This window comes from Myotis myotis, unplaced genomic scaffold (assembly GCF_014108235.1).
Source record: "Myotis myotis isolate mMyoMyo1 unplaced genomic scaffold, mMyoMyo1.p scaffold_m19_p_9, whole genome shotgun sequence".
In the NCBI taxonomy this organism is placed as follows: Eukaryota; Metazoa; Chordata; class Mammalia; order Chiroptera; family Vespertilionidae; genus Myotis; species Myotis myotis.
Window position 1 is genome coordinate 45383713 of NW_023416401.1, and position 17908 is coordinate 45401620.

Here is a 17908-nt window from a genome sequence, read left to right on the forward strand (position 1 = left end):
ACAGATGCCTCTGTGATGTTTTTGCTGTGCTGTGAGGACTTTAAAACAAAACAGAAAGACAAACCTATTTGTCCCCTCCCTTAATCTCAAATGTCGGGTGGCATTCTGTTGCAGATGGTCCCTAAATTTTGAACCAACCTGATGATTAAAAAAATAATAATTCTATTTGCATGAGCCCTTGGCATAATGAAGACGATGTATAGTGGCTCCTAATCTGGGTGCAATTGTCCTGTAAGAAAAGGAATGACATCTAGTATATAAGGAGGGAAAATAATTTTCCTTTTCTAGGCTATTTCAGTTCTTCACTACAGAGAGGAATGATCTGTTTAGTTTCAGGAGTAACCAGCACTTTCTATAGTCAGCGCATGTGTAGAGGTCTCCAGCACAGGTGATCTGCCTAAGCATCTGGGACATGTTCTGTCCGTCCTATGGAAATTCCTCCAATTCTGGGAAAGCCTGTCTTATGGAATCAACATGAAAACCATAGAAGAGTTTTTCAATTACCTTCTGTATTCTTGGAAAGTCAGACTTCTGATCTAGAAGTCACAGTTCTTGTTCATTCGCTGAGAACTATTGACAGTGTTTTCTTCTAAGCCTTTGACCATATTTGCTCTCTGGTTTGATCCTATGTTTAAAGGCTGCCCTTGTCTGTGAACTGCTATCACAGTTATCTTTTTGCCAGATTATCTCAAGATTATTTTTATTTATTACTAATCTATTCTAAGGAAGTACCACAGGATGGCAATTGAAAAGAAATCTAAACTCTTGATTCCCGCCTCCCTCCACTAGTGTAGACAATCTTCATTGGTAAGTTTTAAGAGTGAAAAATAATAACAGATCTGTTGGAGGGATAGGAAATGTGGGGGCATGGCTCCTCTCCCCTAAGTGAGGGCCCTCACCAGGCAGTGAGGTGGGGCACTGACTTGATTGTGATCACTCTGGAGCCAGCCCCTTTGAAGAACAACTTCCCAGGCAGAGGGCTCCTTACAACTGCCGGGTTGGGGTGGGGGGTGGGGTGGGGGGGTGGGGGGGACATGGACTGTGTTCTACTCCTGGACTGTGTTCTACCCCTGGCCTTGGCTCCTGCCCACAGCTCACCTCCACAGCTTAGGGTATTTTCAATGATCCCTGAATGACCTCCTAATCTAAATTATTCCAACAAGACCAAAACTGGATGGACAGAGGGAAAAGCAGTTACAGCAATAAAAAAAACTGTAACAACCACAAAACAAACAAACAACAACAAAAAGTTGTCAAGGGGCATGGAAACAGACTGACAAATGTCAAAAGGGATGGGTGGGGGAGGGCTGAATGAATGAAGGTGAAGAGATTAGCCAAATAACACATATGCATAACCCATGGACACAGACAACAGTGTGGTGAAGGCCAGAGAGAGGAGTGGGGGCTGGGTAGAGGTGGCAGAGTGCAGGCCAGGTTGGGGGGGGGGGGGGCGGCAGGGGGACTGGGGGACATCTGTAATAGAGTCAACAACAATAAAAGAAGCAATTTTAACATTGGTTTTAACTCTAGAATTAGAGCAAAGCTCATAGCAAGATATTCAGCTCATGTGAAATGCATTAATTCTGAGTTTTAATCCTATAATTTGAATCATGGAGACTTTTTCTTTTAAAAAGTTAAAGTCTATGTTAGCCCTAATTTGCTGAGTCTATACCTCTCACATATGAAATTTTTATTCAATTTCCAAATAATTTCACACAGAATTTGAATATGAGCTTATAAGGTGTTGCACAAGATATATATTTTAGTAGTTAATGAAAAAGTTTTGAGAATTTATATCCTAAATTCAAATAAAGATAAAAGGAATATGATACCATGAAATAACAATAACAAAAAAAACTTTAATCTTGAGAAAAGTATATTTTAAAATTAAAGTATTCAAGTGTTAAAAAACAAGTCAAGAGCAAGAATCTAACAGGGCTTTTTGTCACTGACTTATTGGTCACTGTGATCAAAATGTCTTCACTTAGGCTCACTCCTAAATTTAATATCAGTAGACCAGTTACCCATGCCATAAGAACGAATTTTAGGCTGAACTAACATATACAGCAAGAGAAAAGAAAAATTAACAGCCTGAAAAAATAAAATAATGTTTATAAATCAAATTTAGCCTCTCCTTGTCCTTGACATTTTCCCCACTATTTAGAATTAAGAAATGCGTATAAATGCCACAAGGGGGCGCTGCTGATAAACCAACCAGAGCCCTTCCTTAACCACAGGGATAAAACACAACTAAATAATTTCCCTATTTCCACCCTACTGGAAGATGGAGATAAACTCGAACAATTCACAAAAGAAGGGGAGAGGTTTTAAAATAGGAATGTATTCAAAAACATATATCCAGAAATAGAGCGACAAACATAAAAACCGGTATCGAAAGGCAAACACAAGGGAGTAGCAGGCCCTTACTTCCCTTATCTTATTTCCTAGTGACAGTCTTTGCTTCTTTTCAACAGAGCATTAAACTGGAGATATATTTACAATTCATTCTCTTTGGGAAACAACCTGCTTATAAAACATCTCAAAGCTGAGTACCCTTAGGTGGGCGGAGGGGCGGGGAGTCTTTTATGCTTCCCACCACCACCTGCCATCTAGCCTCCCAACTACTCTTCCTATCATTCCAGTTCAAAGTGCTGTCTTTTACATTGCATTCTCAAGGGCCAAGTGAACAACAAAAGCAAACAAACAAAAAAGCCCTAACTCCTGAGTGTCTAAAATTGAGTCCTGAAATTCAGAGTTAGGCTCTGCTGGGCTCAGAATGAATGCCACAATCTTGGAAGAAAAACTGAAACTTGACGCCTGACTATTACCAGCAGTTTTATTATTTTGCTGCAAAACTTTCCCATGAGTGACAGCATAGCTTCTCTCCCAGGGCTAGTCCTGTGTCTTTTTAATAAAAGCATGTATTTGATTAGTAAAATCTGTGACATTTTAGATTATGTTTCAAGAATCATTTTCAGAACATGCCACAAAAATTGTTTCATTTGATCTTGTTAACCTAACGTACTATCCCCAAATCAACTGAAATTCAGCTTTTTTAGATACTTCATTTCCCCCTCCCCACTGCTGTTCTGAACTTCAGTGGACAAAGCATCAATTAAATAAAATTAAAGGGGTGGCAGTGAGCATGGGGTTAGAAAGCTAAATAATTATTCATTCCCTCCGGGTACTTCTACCATGGCTCCGTTTTTTGTCAGTGGGAACACCCTTCCCATTGCTTACACGCAAAAATGGCTTTGTCTATAGCTGTCAACCAACTTCCTCTGTGCTGTGATGTAGAGTGCTAGGAGTTCTCCCATCCAAGCCTGTCTCATCCTGCTAATACCTGCGGCTTCCTTTTTGTACTGGTAACAATACCCTATTGTGTGCTGGAAAGTTGCTGACAGAGTAGATCTTCAGATTTCTCAACACAAGAATAAAAATTCCATAACTATGTAGTGATGCATCTTAACTAGATTTATTGTGGTGATCATTTCACAATATATTCAAATACTGAATCAATATGTTGTACACCTGCAACTGATGTAATGTCATATGTCAATCATACCTCAATTTAAAAAAAGAGAGGAGTGAAACCAGAGAAGACACCTGGGAATACTGTCATCTTCAAAGAAGCTGAAGATAATGGTGGTGAATGGGGAAGAGAATGGGACACAGTTATGTTGGAAAGTAAATTGATGTGAGAAGAATAAGGAGGTATCAGTAAATAAGGAATAGCTGACTCCAAGGCCTCCCTGAGACTCAGTTAATAAAATGGATTCATTGACAGAAATGAAAGGAAAAGGGGAAGTGCAATAAATGCAGGAAAGAGCCACAGACTCAGAGGCCCAGAGGGCAAATGTGGCACCTCCTGCTCTGTGAGGCTCCCACACGCCCCGAGGGTTACCACACATTCAGCAAGGAGCAGAGGGCTCTTTCTTACATGTGGCCTTGGTGACAGAGAGTTACAGGTTAACTATATCCACGTCGTTAAGTAAAAGTAAATTTTGTGGACTGAAAATAACCATTTGTATGACAGATAAATTATTAGAAAGAAAACTCTTTAGTAAAAAGGAAAAGAATAATTTTTTGAGACTCTCTGGCCACAGGAGGTCAGTGTTGCCTCAAAGCAAGATTACCCTAAATCCCTTTGGGGATATAAAGGTCCTAAAGAAATTTCATTTTTTTCTTTAAAAAAAAGTTAGTTTTGATATATCTGATTTTTAGACCTAGTGACAGATGGTTACAGCACACCATAAAATACCAACTTGTTAAAAATATATATTTCATGCAAAAATGAATTTGGATCTTCCTCATTCAAAAGCAGTTAGAGAAACTGAGGAGGGGGTGGAATATATATATATTACATGCTTCCTCCCTGACATACATGTGTGTGCATGCACGTGTGTGTGTGTGTGTGTGTGTGTGTGTTCAATTCAGTGCCAACAGGAGGGAAAAAACATGTCTTTAATTACTCTGTAACTGAAGAGGTCAGACACACACTCATGACACCTCTTGGTGAAAAATACAAAAATAAAAAATACATGCTCTGCTATAGACAATGAAGGGGGAGATGAGTATTGGCAGAATCATAGAGGTAACATTTCTACAAAATTCCTAATTTGTAGAAAATGTGTCACCATTAAAAATGCAAGCAACATGGTTGGGGGTTGGAGGGGATGGTTGGAGGTGGAAGAGAGCATAGAGAGGATAAATGGTGATGGAAAAAATAAAACAATTGTTAAAAGCTAAACAAAATGCAAACAAAACCATTAAAGAATTCAGCAATAGCTTTGGAATAAACAAACAAGGACCTTGTACAGAATTTAATATAAAATAAAAGTGAGGCCAAAAAAGTAGTAGCATAAATGACAAGATGCAAAGAAATAAATATTTTAAAATATGGGCAAGGTCTTTATGGAGAAGATGATGAACATCATTGAAGGACACAAAAACATTTTGAATAGATGGAAAGATTCATAAATATATTGAAATTTACCTTAAAAAGGAAATTCCATTTAAAAATCAACAGGGGTTTTTCTTATAAGTAGACACATATAGTCTCAGATTCATATAGAAGCCAATAATAGCAGAGGCACTTCTGAAGAAGACAAGCTGAGAGGAGAATGAGAACTCGCCTGTCCAGTAATTCCTATTACAAGACCATAGTCAATTAGAGGAATGGATCTGGTTGCAAGATTAGGGAAGCAGACCAGTGCCCCGGAGAGCCCAGAGGCACCCTGGTCTTTTCAATACATATGAGACGATTGGTCATCAACATGGAAAATATTATATTCCTCACTTTCATCATATACAGGAATAACCCAAAGTCTATTAAAAACCTAGGAATGGCCAAAACCGGTTTGACTCAGTGGATAGAGCGTCAGTCTGTGGACTGAAGGGTCCCAGGTTCGATTCCGGCCAAGGGCATGTACCTGGGTTGCGGGCACATCCCCAGTAGGAGATGTGCAGGAGGCAGCTGATCGATGTTTCTCTCTCATCGATGTTTCTAACTCTGTATCTCTCTCCCTTCCTCTCTGTAAAAAATCGATAAAATATATTTTTTTAAAAATTAAAAAAAAATAAAAATAAAAACCTAGGCATAAAAATCAAATCCATTAAACATTTAAGAGAAATATAAAAACAAGATTGTACCACTTTAGGTTAGGAAAGGTTTTCCTAAACAAGAGTCATTTAAAAGAACATATCATAAAGAAAAAGATAGGTATATTTGACTACTTGACATTTTTAAGTTTTATTAAACAAAAGACACCATAAACAAAGTGAAGAGATAAGACACAAACTGGTAAACAATACTTGCAATACTTCATACAAAGAAAGTGCAAGCATCCAGCATCCACAGAAAGTGATAAATACATTTTCAAAAAGGTAAACTACCTGATAGAAAGAGAGACAGAGGACATGAACATGCAGTTCACAGAAGCAGCAGAAATAGTCAGCAAACATGTCACAAGATGCTCAATCTTACTAGTAATCTGAAAAGTAACAAGTAAACAAAAAGTAAATCATTGAATGAAATTAAACAATTTCACAAGCAAAAATTTTACACTCTGATAATAACAAGAGTTGACAAAGACATGGAAAAACGAGTTCATTTATAGCTGGTGGGAAGCTAAATTGTTACAAATACTCTAAAGGAGAATTGGGCAAGATCCAGAAAAATGAAAGGTGTGCCTACCCAAGACTCAACAATTCCATGTCTAGGTATGGACCACTGAGAAACTCTTCCACCTGTGAACCAAGAGCCACGTACAGGAATAGTCAAAGCCCCTTCGTTGAGAACAATGACAAAGTTGAATTGTCCTACAAGTCCTTCAGCAATTGAACGAATAAATGTATTCTTTAATTAACATGTGAGCAATTCCTATGTTTACAAGGTATTCTACTGGAAAGACTTTACAAATATGACCACATTTATTTCTCAAAACAACCCCATGAAGTAGGTAGGCTTTTCTGATTTTTGGTAACTCCACTCTTTATGGTGACAACTTTTTTCCATTTTCTAGGTGAGGGGATTGAGACACAGGAGAAGTCAGGCCAATATCACACAGCTAGATAGTAAGTCATACAGTGGAACTCTACAGAGCAAAGAAAATGAATAAAATTAAAATGCGCATAGCATCCTGAATAGATGTCAAACAGGGAGAAAAAGCGGATTGTAGGATGTTTTGTACACCAAGTTACTATCATAGAAGCTTGAAAGATGCAAAACAACACTGTATCAGTTTCCTGGGGCTGCCATAACAAATCAGCACACACTGGGTGGCTTACAACAAACACTCTCTCACAGTCCTGGAGGCCAGAAGTCTGAAATCAAGGTGCTCTCTCCAAAGGCTCTAGGGAACAACCCTTCTTGGCTCCTTCCAGCTTCTGGTGGCTCCAGCAGTTCCTTGGCTTGTAACTGCATCACTTCAATATCTGACTCCATCTGCACATAGCCGCTCTTGTCCCTCTTAAGACACTTGCCATGAAATTTGGGACCTGCTGGATAAACCCAGAATCATCTCAGCTAGAGCTGCAACGTAATTATATCCACAAAGACCCTTTTCCCAAGTAAGGTCGCATTCACAGGTCTGGGAGTTAGGAGGTAGACATCTCTTTGGGGTCCACCATTCAACCTTATCAGATATTATCAGTAATTCAGAGATAAGTGCCAAAGTGGGAACGTGACTTTAAAAAAAAAAAAAAAATCATGCCTGGGAATGATGAAAGCCACACCCTTCTCTGGAATGGAGTGGGGGGGGGGGGGGATGCAGGAGAGGAAGACCTCACAGAGGGGGATCAAATATATCTGCAAGGCATCCTCATGTTAATCCATCTGCAGCAAATATCGCCAGAGGATGAGCTATGAGAGAGATGAGTGGTAAGTGCACATGTCGGTGGTGTTTTTCTCTGTAATTTTCTATAATTGTGACATATTTTATAATTCTTAAAAATTGAGCAACACAAAGATGTTCTCTCCCTTGGCTCTGTCGCAGTACTTGACAAGTCCTCGCCCGGCCTTGCCCACAAGCTGCTATTAAATATCTTTCATATAACTCATTACCATGTTCAGCCTTCTTCAAGACAGCAGTCAGCTCTTCCTCGCCTACCTAACTCACCCCCTGAAATGTACAGCCTTTCCTTCCTGCCATGTGTTCACATTAGATGTTTTTTTCTTATTAACAACGCTACTGCTCCAATAAAGACGACATGCTCTCCAAATACCAAAGGCGAATGAAAGTACAGGTTACAAAGCTAGACGTTTTTCACGTGAATGTTGTTTTGATTTCTTATTGTTGCTGAAACAAATTAGCATACATTTGATGACTTCAAACAGCACAAATGTATTATGTTAGCAGTTCTGGAGGTCAAAAGTCAGAAATGGATCTCACTGGCCTGACATCGCTCAGTATGTCATGTTCCTCTCTGGAAGCTCTAGGAGAAAATCCATTTTCTTGCCTTTTCCAGCTTCTGGAAGCTGCTACACCCCCTTGGATCTTGACCGCCCTTCCATCTTCAACACCAGCAATGGTCACCCGAGTCTTTCTTATATCGCATCACCACATTTGGACTCTCCTGCCTCTCTCTTTCGTGCATAAGAACCTGTGATTCCATTGGTTCCATTCAGATAGCCAGGATAATCTCCCATCTCATGGTCAACTCACTAGCAACCTCAGTTCCACCTTTAACCTTAATTCCCCCTTTACCATGCAACAGAACATATTCACAGTTTCCAGGAACAGATGTGGACACCTTTCGGGGAGGGAACACTATCCTGCCTTCCATAAATATATTCCAAGTATCCTTCTAGTCCTTAAATATTCTTTTTGTGCGTTCCTTTTTAATTGATACAGTGTATTTTATTATATGGATATGCCATAAATCATTGTACCATTTTCCTACCATGAAGATATTTAAGTTGCTATCATTTGTAGTTCCTGAACAATGAAATATATTTTTATATTAATACTAGAGGCCCGGTGCACAAAATTCATGCACAGGTGGGGTTCCTTGGCCTGGCTGGTGATCAGGGCAGATCGGGTTCCCTGCTTCCTCCTTCCCTAGCCACCCGCATGCCACCACTGCCCGGTTCCCTGCCTCTCCACCTCCACCCCTCCTCCTTCCCTTGCTGCCCACGTCCACCGAGACCTACCCCCAGTTCCCCTCCCAGCCCAGAGGCCCGGCCTCAATTGGGCAATCGGGGCCTACCAGCCATGGGGGAAGGACCGGGAGGTTGGCTGACAGGCTCCATCGGCGATTGGGGCCTGCGGGCTGGGGGCAGCTCCTGCATTGAATGCCTGCCCCCTGGTGGTCAGTGCACATCATAGCAACCGGTCATTCTGGTTGTTCTGTTGTAACAGTCGCTTAGGCTTATATATATATATATAGATTTCTGAAAAAGCAATGAATGAGTTTCATAGCAGTGTACATTTCCTCCACGTGGGTTTGAGCCAACATTTCCTGATGCCCTCACAGACAGCGACCATTGTCTTTCTTTTATCATCTCTGCCAAATGGAAAATTCCTTTCCATTTTCATTTGCCAGTCTTTGGTTTCTATCAAGGGCGAACATGTTTTTATACTATTGTCAGCCACCCATGTGCAAGCATGTCTATGATTAGTGGACTCTTGTTGAATATGCAATGATGTCAGCAACCTTGACAATGAGACTCTGTGGGAGAAACCTTCACTCTTAGGGAAATCTCTGAACTTGACTCTTCTTCAGTCTCATAGTCACGGCATTATTAAAGGCCTACACTGCCCCTGCATGGGGCATTCTGAGAAAGCTGCCGTGAGATCATTTGATAGCAGGTGGTGAGACTGCTGATTGGTTTTGAGTGATGGACATTCTTAAGATGATTCTTCCTCTTGCATTAGGTGTCCTTTGCATCTTTAGATCTACTCGGGTGTTGCTGTGGGACCCTCCTCAACAAAGAGAGCTGGCAGGACTGCATTTCTAAATTGATAAAGAATTCTTGTGGCCTGATATCTGGATTTGCCAGAACTCTCACCCAACATAGTATTCCCCAACCCTTATTTTAGAAGCTGTTCTTATATTTATATTCATCACTATTATTTAACACCCTTGGTTTACTGTTTTTCAAGACAAAAAAAAAATTGCTATGCAGGGTCTGCACTGTGAGAACATGACAGAGACCCATGAGAACACAGGAGGGACTCTCTGGGTGCCCAGTTTGTTAACTTGGGCATCATTAATACATCCACGCTTTTTTCTAGATTTCATAGTCTCTCATCTCTTTATTCCACATTTATTCATCTAAATAGTGTTGGGTGACAGAAATGCAAATAAAAAAAGCGAAAACAAAAACACACTGAGCCTTCTCATTTGGAACACAACCCAGTGTTAAAACAAATAAAAGAGTATTGTGGTATCTGGCTGAATTTGAACAAATATCAAAAGACTCCAAAATGCTTGCATCCCAACTAGAGGCAAGCATTTCACTGTAAGTCAAGGGAGGGAGAAAGTTAGGCTGCAGCCGGGGATCTGGGACAGCCTGGGTCCCCAACCCTCAGTATCATCGAGGTTCATTTGTCCCCAAAGTGAAGCAAATCCCACTTCTCTGGTTTTAGAGGTTTGTTTCAGAAGCCACTCCACATTTTGAAATGTAGGTAGGTTTCAAAAGCTGAAGTAAGACCAGCATGCCCCAATTCTGTGCTTGTGGATGATATCCTGTCAATATCCGAATGTTATCTAACACTGACTTCCTTCCATAATTTCCCTGAAAGAACATATTTAGATACGACAGATGTGGACTCTAACCAGGGGCCCTAATGTGAATCCCAGGCTGCAGAGCTCAGCAGTGAAGTGTAGATACAGGGTCGATTACCTGGGCACTCTGGCTTGGTCACTCAGGAGGTGTGTGATCAACCGCCCTCGCGCGCTTCCACTTCCTTATCTTAAAATGAGAGAATGACAATAACTTCTTCACAGTGTTTCAAGAATGAAATAAGTCAATACAGGTGCCGTGCTAAGAGAAGTGAGCAGTAAATATTAGTTTAGCCAATGACGTGAACACATGCACAGTTGATACTAGATAAGGCTTATTGAGTATTTAAGCTGTCAGGGCTGTTTTAAGCATCAATAAAAAAAAAAATAACAGTTTCTCTTACAATTTAGGAACTAAATGGCCACAGGCAAGAGAGTTTCACTTTGACATTTGGACATCAGCCACATACCTGCAGTCCTGTTCAAGATAAAGGTGCTGAGGAAGGCAAAATATCTCCTCTATCTGCCCAACTCTGACCATAGCGCATATATGAAACCCCCTGAATGGAACCGGTCTACGTATGTGAACTCAACCTTATTTGTATGAGTATTGATTTGAATAAATTGTTGAGATGACTTAACACATTGATTGTTCAGATTGGAATTAAACAGAGTAGCTTTGATTGATTCAACCTCACAATTATTCCTCATGGCACCTTCCCTCAACTCTTTTCTCAACATTTACTCAATACTGAATCCCCATTCTTAGTCCTACCTACTAGACCAGTGGTTCTCAACCTTCTGGCCCTTTAAATACAGTTCCTCATGTTGTGACCCAACCATAAAATTATTTTCGTTGCTACTTCATAACTGTAATGTTGCTACTGTTATGAATCATAATTTAAATATCTGATATGCAAGATGGTCTTAGGCGACCCCTGTGAAAGGGTCGTTCAACCACCAAAGGGGTCGCTACCCACAGGTTGAGAACCACTGTACTAGACTGAGATTTTCATTAGCCTAAGTAACACCCTTTAAAGGAAAAGCAGGGGTATATATTCTCCCAATATATAAACCATTCTGCTGTAATGGTACCAAAGTCCATACAATCCCACTCGCCAAAAGAGAAGTGGCTTCCTCTTACTAGTATAACATAGATATTATTCCGAGGTACATGGACCACATCAGAATTCTTTCATGGAAGTTAGAAATGTCCCACATTATTGGACATTTCACCTGAGACAACCACTTCTGAATTCTTGTTCCTATTAGTTTTGGGTCCTAAGAAACTATCTATCCCTTTGGGCCACCTATGAAACCTTCAGAACATCCATTAATTCGCTTATGGAACCAGCATCTGCTGAGCACCTGTTACGTCCTGAGCTCTCTTCCAGGAAGGGAGATGCACATGGGGCAAGACCTGTCCCCTCGGAGGACTCCACAGTCGCACAGGTGAGGCACACAGGTGAGCTGGGGGAAAGGTCACAGACAAAGTACGTGTGCACCGACATCACGCTGAAATGGGAGTTCTTCACTGATACTTCCTAACATAAGACATAATTTTCCTGTGGGTGGGACAATGGCAGGCAGTCGCTACCAGATGGCCATGGCCAGCGTGTAAAGAAAACATCCTCCCCGCCGCTCGCCACTCCTCCTCCCCACGCCTCACAGCAGCTCAGGCCCCTCTGCAAGGAGGTTACCCTGGTGACACCTTTGTCTCGGGTTTACAGGCAGCAACTGTCAGCTCTTCCCCAGGAGACAGTTTACTGTCCTCTTGTCAAAGCAAATGAAGAAAATATCGATGCTGGCAAATGAATTTGTTTTCCTGTCACTGCCAGGAGCACCAGAGAGAAAGAATTAAAGAAGAAAATCAGAGATTTTCCCAAGCACCTCACCTCGCTGGTGTTGGAGCCCTTCGGGCAAAACAAGTGAGTATAGTGACCATATGTGTCCAGAGACCAGCAGATGAGGGCCTGGGCATCAGGACACCTCATCACGGATTCCGGAGCGGAAGCTGGGCAAACCTCTTCCCTCCTCTGGGTGTCTTCCTCCACAATTAGGATAAGAAAACACACTTGTTGGCATCCGAGGGCAGCCGCCTAGAAAACTGGCTTCTAGCCCCGAAAGGTCTTGGAGCACACTCGGTGTTCATGAGCAGTGTGACCGCCTCGCCTCTAGTTGAAGGCTCCTCCCTGTGAAAGGCCATCCACTGGCCTGGCAGCAAAGTCACAGGGAATTGTGGAAAGCCAGCCTGGCAGACGGCCCTGGAAAGGTGGTGATGGAAAACAGGTCTTTGAAAATGATCATTTCACAAGATAACAAATCCCGATGTTGTCCATTTAAAATGAGCACAGTGTTGCCGGCTGGTGTGGCTCAGTGCTTGAGTGGTGACCTAGGAACCAGGAGGTGACCGTGTGATTCCCAGTCAGGTCAGGGCACATGCCCGGGTTGTGGGCTCCATCCCCAGTTGGGGGCGTGCAGGAAGCAGCCAATCAATGATTCTCTCTCAGCATTGATGTTTCTGTCTCTCTCCCCTTCTCCCTTCCTCTCTGAAATCAATAAAAATATCCTATCTAGTAATAGACAAACATGGTAATTAACCATACCTCCGCTACACTTCCCATTGGCTAATCAGGGTGATATGCAAATTAACTGCCAACAAAGATGGCGGCCGGCAGCCAGGCAGCTGAAGCGAACATGAGGCTTGCTTGCTCTAATGATGGAGGAAGCCAAGGTTCTGCGCCTGCCGTGGCCCAGCTCTGAGCTGCACTCTAAGCAACAATGTTGCAATCATAGAAGCTAAACAAACCCCAGATACCTGCTTTCAGCCAGCCGGCCTTGGAACTGGAGCCGCAACAAAGTTTCAATTACAGAAGCTAAATAAATCCCAGAATAAGAAAAAAAGGAGAGACTGGGAGCTTCAGTTGCAGGCTTGGCACCCCAGTGGGGACCCCCACCCTGAAGGGGGTGAGGGCAGCCTGAAAACAGCCATCAGCCCCTCATCCAGGCTGGCCAGGCACCCCAGTGGGAACACCCACTCTGAAGGGGGTGCGGGCAGCCTGAAAACAGCCATCAGCCCCTCATCCAGGCTGGCCAGGCACCCCAGTGGGGACCCCCACCCTAAAGGGGGTGTGGGCAGCCTGAAAACAGCCATCAGCCCCTCACCCAGGCTGGCTAGGCACCCAAGCAGGACCACCACCCTAATCTAGGACACCATTCAGGGTAAACCAGCCGGCCCCCACCCGTGCACCAGGCCTCTATCCTATATAGTAAAAGGGTAATACGCAAACTGACCCTAACAGCAGAAAGACTGGGAATGACTAGTCACTATGACACACACTGACCACCAGGGGGTAGACGCTCAATGCAGGAGCTGCCCTCTGGTGGTCAGTGAGCTCCCACATGGAGGAGCTCTGCTCAGCCACAAGTCAGGCTGATGGCTGCCAGTACAGCAGTGGTGGTGGGAGCCTCTCCTGCCTCCTCAGCAGGGCTAAGGATGTCCGACTGCAGCTTAGGTCTGCTTCCCGCTGGCAAGTGGACATCCCCTGAGGGCTGCCAGGCTGCCAGAGGTATGTCTGATTACCAGCTTAGGCTCAATGCCCCGAGGAGCAGGCCTCAGCCAGCAGATGGTCATCCCCCGAGGGGTCCCAGACTGTGAGAGGGCACAGGCTGGGCTGAGGGACCCTCCCCCCACCCCCCAGTGCACAAATTTTTGTGCACTGGGCCTCTAGTATTTAAAATAAATAAATAAAAATAAAATGAACACAATGCTATATCTCAATAAAACTGGAATAAAGCCGAAACCAGTTTGGCTCAGTGGATAGAGCATCGGCCTGCGGACTGAAAGGTCCCGGGTTCAATTCCGGTCAAGGGCATGTACCTGGGTTGCGGGCATATCCCCAGTAGGGGATGTGCAGGAGGCAGCTGATCAATGTTTCTCTCTCATCGATGTTTCTAACTCTCTATCTCTCTCCCTTCCTCTCTGTAAAAAATCAATAAAATATATTTTTTAAAAAAAAAACTGGAATAAAATTTTAAAATAAAAGGAGCCCTAGCTGGTTCAGCTCAGTAGATAGAGCATCAGCCTGAGGACTGAAGGGTCCCTGGTTCCAGTCAAGGGCACATGCCTGGGTTGTGCGCTCAATCCCCAATAGGGGGCATGTAGGAGGCAGCCTATCAATGATTCTCTCTTATCATTGATGTTTCTCTCTCTCTCTCTCCCTCTCCCTTCCTCTCTGAAATCAATAAAAATATATTTTAAAAATAAATAGATAAATAATAAAATAAATTAAATTTAAAAAAGAAAAGGATAAAATTGGGGGTCTGGAACCAAGTGATAAATGCCAACTTTTTCATTCTTCTAAATGTGACACCAGAACTTCCAGATGGCTCCTGCAGGGTACCTGTCACTCGGGGGCATGTTCTCAGCCAAAGGAAATTAACCAGAGGGCAATAACAGTGTCAGCAACTACGAGAGTATATTGCTTATTGTGAGCCAGACACTGGTCAGTAAATCCTCCAATGAGCTTAGGAGGTCAGTACTATAACCATGCTTTTTCAGAAAAGGTGGCTGAGGCTCATGGTTAATAGAAGCTATCAACACACACACCAGGACCACAAAGGGAGAAAGAGGCAAGTGTAAACAGGAAGGGATCAGAAGACGACAGAGAAGCAAGGAAATACCAATGTATGGTGTCACATGGTTTCAGACCAATTGAAGGAAAGCCCATTGAAATGATTAAAACATGTATTAAATGGAATATTTCTAAACAAATAACATTTTTCTTTTTATATACAAATAGAAACATAAGAGATTAATAACATGATGATTAGTAAATGTTCTTGTTATAGTTCTAGTTCTTGTGTGAACTTGGTGGGGCTACAGCCCCAGGGTTCAATCACACACTCATCTGGGTGATGCTATGAAGGTAATTCGTACATGGGGAATCAAGTCCACGATCAGTTGAGTTTAGTTGGGGGAGGTGATCCTGCTCACTCTGGGTGAGTCTGGTTCAGTCTGTTGAAAGATGTTAGGAGCAGAACTGAGGCCTCCCTGAAGATAAATTCTGGCCGGGGACAGGAGCTTCAGCCCGTTCCAGAGTCCCAGGCCACCCCAGGGACTTCAGATTCGATTAGACAATTTCTTGCAATAAATCCCTTAATATTTATCTCCTGCTGTTTCCACTTTCCTGGCTGAACCCTGACTGACACAGTTCTGAAAATGCTCTTTGTAATTAATGTGTAAGAATGAATTAACTGTAGTATATTGTGCATATATAGAAGCTAGTGCTACAAAGTGTACGACAAAGTGCTTTAAAATTTTCCCTGCATTCTTGTTTACTGGTAAATGTGTACTCTCTCTCAGAGGAAGAACCTAACAGACACCATGCTAAGCCAAAGTAAACTTTAAAATTCCATTTGAATTATTCTGAACGAATTTTGAATGTGTAGAGTCTTAATAAAGTTCTAGAATGTTGGGAGAAAAGAGAGAGAGAGAGAGAAATTCCCTCTGATTTAAAGCACATATTAACACCATCTATCTGTTAGAAGGTACCTACCGGACTCCCATTTCATATTTTCAAATAGCATTAATTGGCAATGATAACTGGGACGTCTTTTAGCTTCATGGCCTTGGACAAGTCACTCAGCACCTTTGCATCTCAAGTCCCTCATCTATAAAATAGGGATGCAAACAGAGCTTGCCTGTAGGACTGTTGTGATGCTATGACATGCTTAGAAGAGTGTCCAACACATGGTAGGAAGCATGGGAGGGAGGCTGGCGAGGACTTCCCAGAAGAGGTGGTGTGGGAATGACTTGGATTGGGTACAAAGCACGGGACACAGTTCTGGACAGGGGGAAACCCAGTTCGGGCATAGCTTAGAGGCAGGCATGGGGAAAGCTGCTATGTTGGCCCAAATTAAGCCAGCCTGCCTGCCTGGTTCTTACAAGCAAACTAGGACAGGGTCTGAGCTCCAGATTGCTCTCAAAGCAAAGTCTAGATTCTATGTCTAAAATCTCACATTTGGGATATCTTTATTTTTTTTAATATATTTTTACTGATTTCAGAGAGGAATAGAGAAGGACAGATAGAAGCATCAATGATGAGAGAGAATCACCGATCGATTGGCTGCCTCCTGCATGCCCCACACTGGGAATCGAGCCCACAACTCAGGCCTGTGCCCTGACCGGGAATCCAACCGTGATCTCTTGGTTCATAGGTTGATGCTCAGGCTGGGACATCTTTCAAACTGCATCGTATGTTTTTCAAAGGGTTTTATGGTTAAACCAGCTTGCAGAACAGTGTTCAGTAATGACTAATGGGTTTCTTTACAGCAGCATTCCCCCTGAGAGTCATGCTTACTCTATGGTCTGCCAATGAGGTGCCATGCACAGCGGCCCCCAGGATGGGCGACAGGACCCTCATCTCCCAGGAAAACTGTCTGGAGTGCTCCCTTCTGCAAATGCCAAGTGCATGAACTGCATTGTCTGAATTCTTGATGCCCTGGCATCAGGGGCCTTACTGACCTCCAGGGCTGGCCGATTCTGAAACACAGCAGCAGACTGTCCACCTTTCCTACACAAATGACCCCAGCCAGAGGCCATACCCCAGGAGGCAACAAGGTATTTCCAGGCCCTAATCATCCAGGGTCGGCACCAGACAACAAGAGGCAGCCTCTGCCCCCCAGAGACCCCTGAATGTATTAAAACAAGCTAGTTCTGAGCCCGCTCGCCCGGCCTGGCCTTGCTTTTCCGGAGGAAACCACAGGAAAGGTTATTGCCCTGGCTCCCGGGGTTCCTGACCCACCCGGGCTGCTGATGTGGCCCTGCGTGGAGTGCCCCCTCTTCTGGGAACTGTGAGTAACACAACAGCTTTTCAATGGCAATTGCTGCTGATCACCAGGCCTGAATAATAATGAAACCTACATTGTAAAACTTCGGTGTTAGCAATGAAGGCATTTAAAGATTTCTAAGCAGAGGAGTAACGTATTAATGTGTAGAAGTATTCATCCTAACCATCACTTTCCATGTTCCAAACTCTCAGAGTGGCTCCAGAGCCCTGGGAAGCCTACGACCAACCTGAACATTTGAGAGACACAGAGGTCTAGGGAGTCTGAACCCCCACCCACCCAGAAGTCCTGACAACCCCAATGGGCCTCAGAGCATAGAGTATCTCGGAGGGACGCTCTCTAACCCAGACTGGATGCCCTGGGAACCTGGGTCAAACCTTGGTCACAGGAGAGGTGATGCGAACTTCTTGATTGGAGGTACACAAGAAGTTGGAAACTGGTCCTGTTTCTGAACACTGTGGCCCTTCCCCTCCCCCCCACCCCCATCAGCACTATAAGGGGGTTGAATCAGCTACTTTGTAAAGTACCCCCCCCCACACTCTGAATCCCTATAATTCTAAATTACTCTATGGAGCTACTCATTCCAGAAAATTGTATAAGCCTATAAAATGGTTCTAAGTCACAAGGGGACTGATGTAAAAATTTCCCACCACTCGGTACTTTTTCTTCGTTTTTAGACAAGGCCAGTTCTCCAAAGTGCACTTCCCTTTTTGTTAGTTACTATTACCCCTACTATTTATTTGTGAGCCAATGAAAATAAATATTTTACTTTGGAAAAGGAAATGTACTTTTTTTCCGAGAGCAGTGCCAACCTTCATCCCATACCTTGCCC

The 17908-nt window shown here is 43.1% G+C and overlaps 1 long non-coding RNA gene across 1 annotated transcript; it reads right to left on the bottom strand.

The window, feature by feature from the left end:
* Nucleotides 1–5736: 5736 nt before the first annotated feature.
* Nucleotides 5737–12696, bottom strand: LOC118662623. Its single transcript, XR_004969812.1, has 2 exons — nt 10349–12696; nt 5737–7002 (listed from the first exon to the last, which is right to left on the bottom strand). It is a non-coding gene; the product is annotated as an uncharacterized LOC118662623 (long non-coding RNA).
* Between the last annotated feature and the right edge of the window lie 5212 nt (nt 12697–17908).